This window comes from Mandrillus leucophaeus, unplaced genomic scaffold (assembly GCF_000951045.1).
Source record: "Mandrillus leucophaeus isolate KB7577 unplaced genomic scaffold, Mleu.le_1.0 Scaffold152, whole genome shotgun sequence".
Lineage (NCBI taxonomy): Eukaryota > Metazoa > Chordata > Mammalia > Primates > Cercopithecidae > Mandrillus > Mandrillus leucophaeus.
In genome coordinates, this window is record NW_012101499.1 from 2,471,448 (window position 1) to 2,478,210 (window position 6,763).

At 51.6% G+C, this 6,763-nt stretch overlaps 1 pseudogene across 1 annotated transcript; it reads left to right on the forward strand.

The window, feature by feature from the left end:
* The first annotated feature begins 3,670 nt into the window (after nt 1–3,670).
* On the forward strand, nt 3,671–6,081 carry LOC105535949 (annotated as a pseudogene). Its single transcript, XR_001005521.1, has one exon. The product of XR_001005521.1 is annotated as a BEN domain-containing protein 3 pseudogene (transcript).
* The last annotated feature ends 682 nt before the right edge of the window (nt 6,082–6,763 follow it).

Here is a 6,763-nt window from a genome sequence, read left to right on the forward strand (position 1 = left end):
GGGAGGCAGAGTTTGCAGTGTGCTGAGATCATGCCACTGCACTCCAGTCTGGGCAACAGAGCAAGACTCTGTCTCAAAAAAAAGAAAAAAACTAACAAATCTTTAGCAACGTTACCCGAGAGAAGACAACTAAAATTCAAAATGAAAGAGGGGATACTGCTGATTTCACATAAATAAAAAAGATTACAAGAGAGAACTATGAATGATTGTATGTCAACAAATGGATATCTACATGAAATAGACAAATACTACAAAAACACAATCTACCAATGTGGAATCATGAAGAAATGGAAACTCTGAAGCCTATAACTTGTCAGGTGATTGAATTAGTAATCAAAAACTTTCCAACCAAGAAAAGCCCAGGACTAGATGACTTTACTGGTATATTCTACCAACATTTAGGGAAGAATTAATATCAGTCCTCCTCAAACTGTTCCAATAAATTGAAGAGGAGGTAACACTTCCAAACTCACTCTACAAGGCCAGCATTGTCTGATACCAAAGCCAAAGACACTGCAAGAAAAGAACACTAGCGAACAATATCCCTTATAAATATTGATTCAAAAATTATCAACAAAATACTAGTAAACCAAATTCAACAGTGCATTAAAAGATTATCCACCAGGACTAAGTGGGATATATTCCTGGAAAGCAAAGATGGTTCAACATCAATGGTACTGATAGTTCAACACCATTCAACAAAGATGGTTTCAATGCACTGAAAATCAATCAGTGTAATACACCACATGGATAGACTAAAGGAAAAATATCAATTATTGCAGAAAATACATTTGACAAAATTCATAAAACACTTCCTTAATCAATACCTCTAAACTCTATCACATCATAAACTATGCATATACTTTCACCCCTAAAGCATCCTAAAACAACTCCTATTTAAAAATACACTTATATCCATGCTACTCACAAATATACAACCCAAGTATATGCAAGAACCCTAGAAATAAACAATTAAAATTTCCAAAACCCACATATACATGAAATTAACCTATTCTGCTGAGCAGTCTAGGAAAAAAAAGAATAAAAAATAAATAAATAAGAAGGATATAGCCCACGCGTGCCCCACTGACGGGGAGGTGTGGACTGCAGGTGTGGGCGGAGGGTTTGCAGTTCCACTGCAGCAAGGGCTCCTGTGTCTCTGTGTGGAAATGACACATGGAGTCCTGTCACGTCACATGACAGCGCAGCACACAGACACTCACAAAGAGAGGGGAAATACACGACGCCTGCCGCCCCCGGCACCTCCCCCAGTTGCCCTGGCCAGGCCCTTTGTGTGCTTCCCCCTTTGTGTGCTTCCCCCACTCCCTGGCGCTGCACCCTCCCCACCACTTGGCGCCCAAACTTGGCTCAGGCTGCCCAGCAAGTGCAGAACTCGAGTCCCAGTGGAACAGAAGATGAACTCAACTGAATTCAGTGAAGATGTAGAAGAACTTCTAAGAAGTGAGAGTGGAGACAGAGGCCGAAGATGCTGCTCTAGGCTGCTCCATGAATTCCAGGACTTCTGAGAAGCACCCTCTGGACAGCGTCTTCACTGCCCTCCAGGACTTGGCAGGTCAGCAGTGGCCCCCAGACTCCGTCCCCAGCATGAAGAGGAGGCAGCTGATCCCAGAGGCACTCGTAGAAGGCATGTGGAACCTGAGAGCAGCTCGTCCTGCCAAGGCAATGGAGAGCAGGCTGGCAGGGCAGGAGCTCGGGCTCTGTGTGGCCAGGCAAGGAGGAGCCCTGCAACCACGCCACCACCCCTTACTACAAGAAGCCTCTGTATGGCATCTCGCACAAGGTCATGGAGAAGAAGAATCCTCCCTCAGGGGACCTGCTAAGCATGTATGAGCTCTTCCAGAAGGCAAATGCCCGGAACAGCCCCTTGCCACTTAGGCTCCTGAATGAGCTACAGAAGTGGGACTGTGGCAGCACTGGGGTGGCCACCAACAGTGATCTTAACATCTACTTCCTGATCCAGAAGATATTCTACATGCTCAACACCCTCACGTCCAACAGGTCCCAGCTGCACAGCAAAGTGGACCTGCTCTCCCTGAAGGTGAACCACACTGAGATGGTGGCCAAATTCCAGCCGCCCCCACCACTCCATAGCAGCTCATAGGTGGCGTAGCTCAAGCAGATTGTGGACCAGAGCCTGTTGGGCGAGGCCCTGGCCTGCTTCCTGCTGGTGCAGCTCTTCCCCAAGCTCATCAGCCACAGTCGACTTCTCCCGAGGCTGCAGTGCCTGCGGCTTTGAGGCCAAGCGTAAGCTGGAGTCACTGCACCTGCAGCACATCCACAACTACATGGAGGTCTACTACCCCTCAGTGAAGGACACGGCTGTGTGACAGGCCGAGTGCTTGCCCCAGCTGAGTAACTTCTTCAGTCGCTTCTGGGCCCAGCGGGAGATGGAGAACAGCCAGCCCGATGGCCAGGCCGCCAGCTTCTTTGAGGCCGAGCAGTGGACCCCGGCCACTTCCTGGACCACAAAGACGAGGAGGAGGGCCTGTCTCTGGACCGGAGCAGCACCATCGCCTCAGACCACATGGTGGACATGCAGGACCTCACTGAGTTCCTGGATGAAGCCTCTTCACCCAGCAAGTTTGCCGTCTTCATCCTCCACTGGTTCTTCCCTGAGCTCTTCGACCATCGCAAGCTGGGCGAGCAGGACAGCTGCTACGGGGACAGCGGTAAGCCTGTCTCTTATACACATCTAGATGTGTATAAGAGACAGGGCTAACATTGCCCTGATACCAAAACCAAAGACACTGCAAGAAAAGAACACTAGCGAACAATATCCCTTATAAATATTGATTCAAAAATTATCAACAAAATACTAGCAAACCAAATTCAACAATGCATTAAAAGATTATCCACCAGGACTAAGTGGGATATATTCCTGGAAAGCAAAGATGGTTCAACATCAATGGTACTGATAGTTCAACACCATTCAACAAAGATGGTTTCAATGCACTGAAAATCAATCAGTGTAACACACCACATGGATAGACTAAAGGAAAAATATCAATTATTGCAGAAAATACATTTGACAAAATTCATAAAACACTTCCTTAATCAATACCTCTAAACTCTATCACATCATAAACTATGCATATACTTTCACCCCCAAAGCATCCTAAAACAACTCCTATTTAAAAATACACTTATATCCATGCTACTCACAAATATACAACCCAAGTATATGCAAGAACCCTAGAAATAAACAATTAAAATTTCCAAAACCCACATATACATGAAATTAACCTATTCTGCTGAGCAGTCTAGGAAAAAAAAGAATAAAAAATAAATAAATAAGAAGGAAATAGCCCACGCATACCCCACTGACGGGGAGGTGTGGACTGCAGGTGTGGGCGGAGGGTTTGCAGTTCCACTGCAGCAAGGGCTCCTGTGTCCCTGTGTGGAAATGACACATGGAGTCCTGTCACGTCACACGACAGCGCAGCACACAGACACTCACAAAGAGAGGGGAAATACACGACGCCTGCCGCCCCCGGCACCTCCCCCAGTTGCCCTGGCCAGGCCCTTTGTGTGCTTCCCCCTTTGTGTGCTTCCCCCACTCCCTGGCGCTGCACCCTCCCCACCACTTGGCGCCCAAACTTGGCTCAGGCTGCCCAGCAAGTGCAGAACTCGAGTCCCAGTGGAACAGAAGATGAACTCAACTGAATTCAGTGAAGATGTAGAAGAACTTCTAAGAAGTGAGAGTGGAGACAGAGGCCGAAGATGCTGCTCTAGGCTGCTCCATGAATTCCAGGACTTCTGAGAAGCACCCTCTGGACAGCGTCTTCACTGCCCTCCAGGACTTGGCAGGTCAGCAGTGGCCCCCAGACTCCGTCCCCAGCATGAAGAGGAGGCAGCTGATCCCAGAGGCACTCGTAGAAGGCATGTGGAACCTGAGAACAGCTCACCCTGCCAAGGCAATGGAGAGCAGGCTGGCAGGGCAGGAGCTCAGGCTCTGTGTGGCCAGGCAAGGAGGAGCCCTGCAACCACGCCACCACCCCTTACTACAAGAAGCCTCTGTATGGCATCTCGCACAAGGTCATGGAGAAGAAGAATCCTCCCTCAGGGGACCTGCTAAGCATGTATGAGCTCTTCCAGAAGGCAAATGCCAGGAACAGCCCCTTGCCACTTAGGCTCCTGAATGAGCTACAGAAGTGGGACTGTGGCAGCACTGGGGTGGCCACCAACAGTGATCTTAACATCTACTTCCTGATCCAGAAGATATTCTACATGCTCAACACCCTCACGTCCAACAGGTCCCAGCTGCACAGCAAAGTGGACCTGCTCTCCCTGAAGGTGAACCACACTGAGATGGTGGCCAAATTCCAGCCGCTCCCACCACTCCATAGCAGCTCATAGGTGGCGTAGCTCAAGCAGATTGTGGACCAGAGCCTGTTGGGCAAGGCCCTGGCCTGCTTCCTGCTGGTGCAGCTCTTCCCCAAGCTCATCAGCCACAGTCGACTTCTCCCGAGGCTGCAGTGCCTGCGGCTTTGAGGCCAAGCGTAAGCTGGAGTCACTGCACCTGCAGCACATCCACAACTACATGGAGGTCTACTACCCCTCAGTGAAGGACACGGCTGTGTGACAGGCCGAGTGCTTGCCCCAGCTGAGTAACTTCTTCAGTCGCTTCTGGGCCCAGCGGGAGATGGAGAACAGCCAGCCCGATGGCCAGGCCGCCAGCTTCTTTGAGGCCGAGCAGTGGACCCCGGCCACTTCCTGGACCACAAAGACGAGGAGGAGGGCCTGTCTCTGGACCGGAGCAGCACCATCGCCTCAGACCACGTGGTGGACATGCAGGACCTCACCGAGTTCCTGGATGAAGCCTCTTCACCCGGCAAGTTTGCCGTCTTCATCCTCCACTGGTTCTTCCCTGAGCTCTTTGACCACCGCAAGCTGGGCGAGCAGGACAGCTGCCACGGGGACGGCGGCAAGCAGGAGCTGGACCCGCAGAGGCTGCAGATCATCCGCAACTACAGGGAGGTCAACTTCCCCCACATGCAGGAGGAGGCCTGGCTGCAGCAGTGTGCCCAGCGCATCAATGACAAGCTCCAGGGTCTGCGGCTGGACCCGGGCAGCAAAGGTGAGCCCCCCACGCGATGACTGCTATGACTCCTCTAGCCTGCCCAATGACATCTCAGTAATCAAGGTGGAGGATAGCTTCAAGCGCGAACAGCACTGCTCCAAGAAGATCTGGCTGGTACCCATCGACTTGGACAAATTGGAGATCCCCCAACCCAACTTGGAGGTGCCCGGCACCGACTGCCTGCTCAGCAAGGTGCATTGTGCAGTATCTACGAGAGCAGCCTGTCCATCAGCAACTTCGCCTCATGCCTGCTGGTGCCCCTGTTCCCCAAGCTCTTCACCCATGAGCCCGTGCACAAGCAGTACAGCTGCAGTGGCTCCCTGGGCAAGAAGTAGCTGGACCCATCCTGCATCAAGTTCATTCACCACTCTGTGCACCTACGCTACCTCCGCACCAAAAACAACTGCTTCTGGACCCTGGAGTTCACTGGCAAACTGGACAAGCACTGCCCACGCCGGGACACGAGCAGAGGCGCTCCTACCAGCAGCGGTGCAAGGTCCATGTGTTGGGCCCGAGTGCAGAGACATGAGGAGCTATGCAGTCAACCCCAAAAGGTTTGAGGAGGAGTTTGAGGGTCCCCCGCTGCCCCCGAGAGGAGCAGCAAGGACTTCTGCAAGATCCCCTTGGACGAGGTGGTGGTCCCTCACCCAGCTTCCCGGTGCCCTCTCCCTACCTGCTGTCCGACAATGAGGTGCGCGAGATCGTGCAGCAGAGCCTCTCCGTGGGCAACATTGCCACGGGGCTCCTCCACCACCGAGAACCTCCAGCTGCAGTACAACCATTCCCGGGCTTGCAGCAAGAAGCAGCTGGACCCTATGCAGCTGCGGCTCATCCGCCACAACGTGGAAGCCATCTACCCCGTGGAGAAGGTGGAGGAGGTGTGGCACTGCGAATGTATCCCCAGCATCGACGAGCGGTGCCGCTGCCATAACAGGAAAAAATGCAACATCCTTAAGAAAGCCAAGAAAGTGGAGAAGTGAAGGCTGTGGCCTGCCCAGAGACTCAGGGTCACCAGAGACTGAGCGATGCTCAGGAGCATGCCTATGGCATCCACAGACAGGCACCTTATGTCCGTGGGGTGTGGCTTATTACACTTGCACATGTACACACCCAACCAACCACAAGAAAGAAGCCTTGAGTTTGATCTCTTGTCCTCTTGTCCTTACGACTTCTGGCCTGCGTTCCCTGGCGGTGCAGCCTGAGTGTGGGAAGCATAAGCTGTGAGAGCAGGGACTCTGTCCTGCGTTCCCTGGCACTGCAGCCTGAGTGTGGGGAGCGTAAGCTGTGAGAGCAGGGACCAGTGGGCAGGGGTCCTCTCTCCCTAGTCGCATCCTCCCCAGCCCCTCACAACTTCAAATGCAAACTCAGCAGCTCTTTTGCTCCTCTTCCCATATTTTACAGCTTCCATTTTTATCCAATGTTTTTTAAATTAAAAAGAAACCCTTAAAAAAATCACTGGGCTCTTTGGGGGCCATTTTACTTAGAAAAAAATATTTTAAAAAGTGCCATCTTCAGGCCGGGTGCAGTGGCTCATGCCTGTAACCCCAGCACTTTGGTAGGCCAAGGCAGGTGGATGACCTGAGGTCAGGAGTTCAGGAACAGCCTGGTCAACATGGTGAAACCCCATCTCTACTGAAAAACAAGCAAAAACTAGCCGGGCCT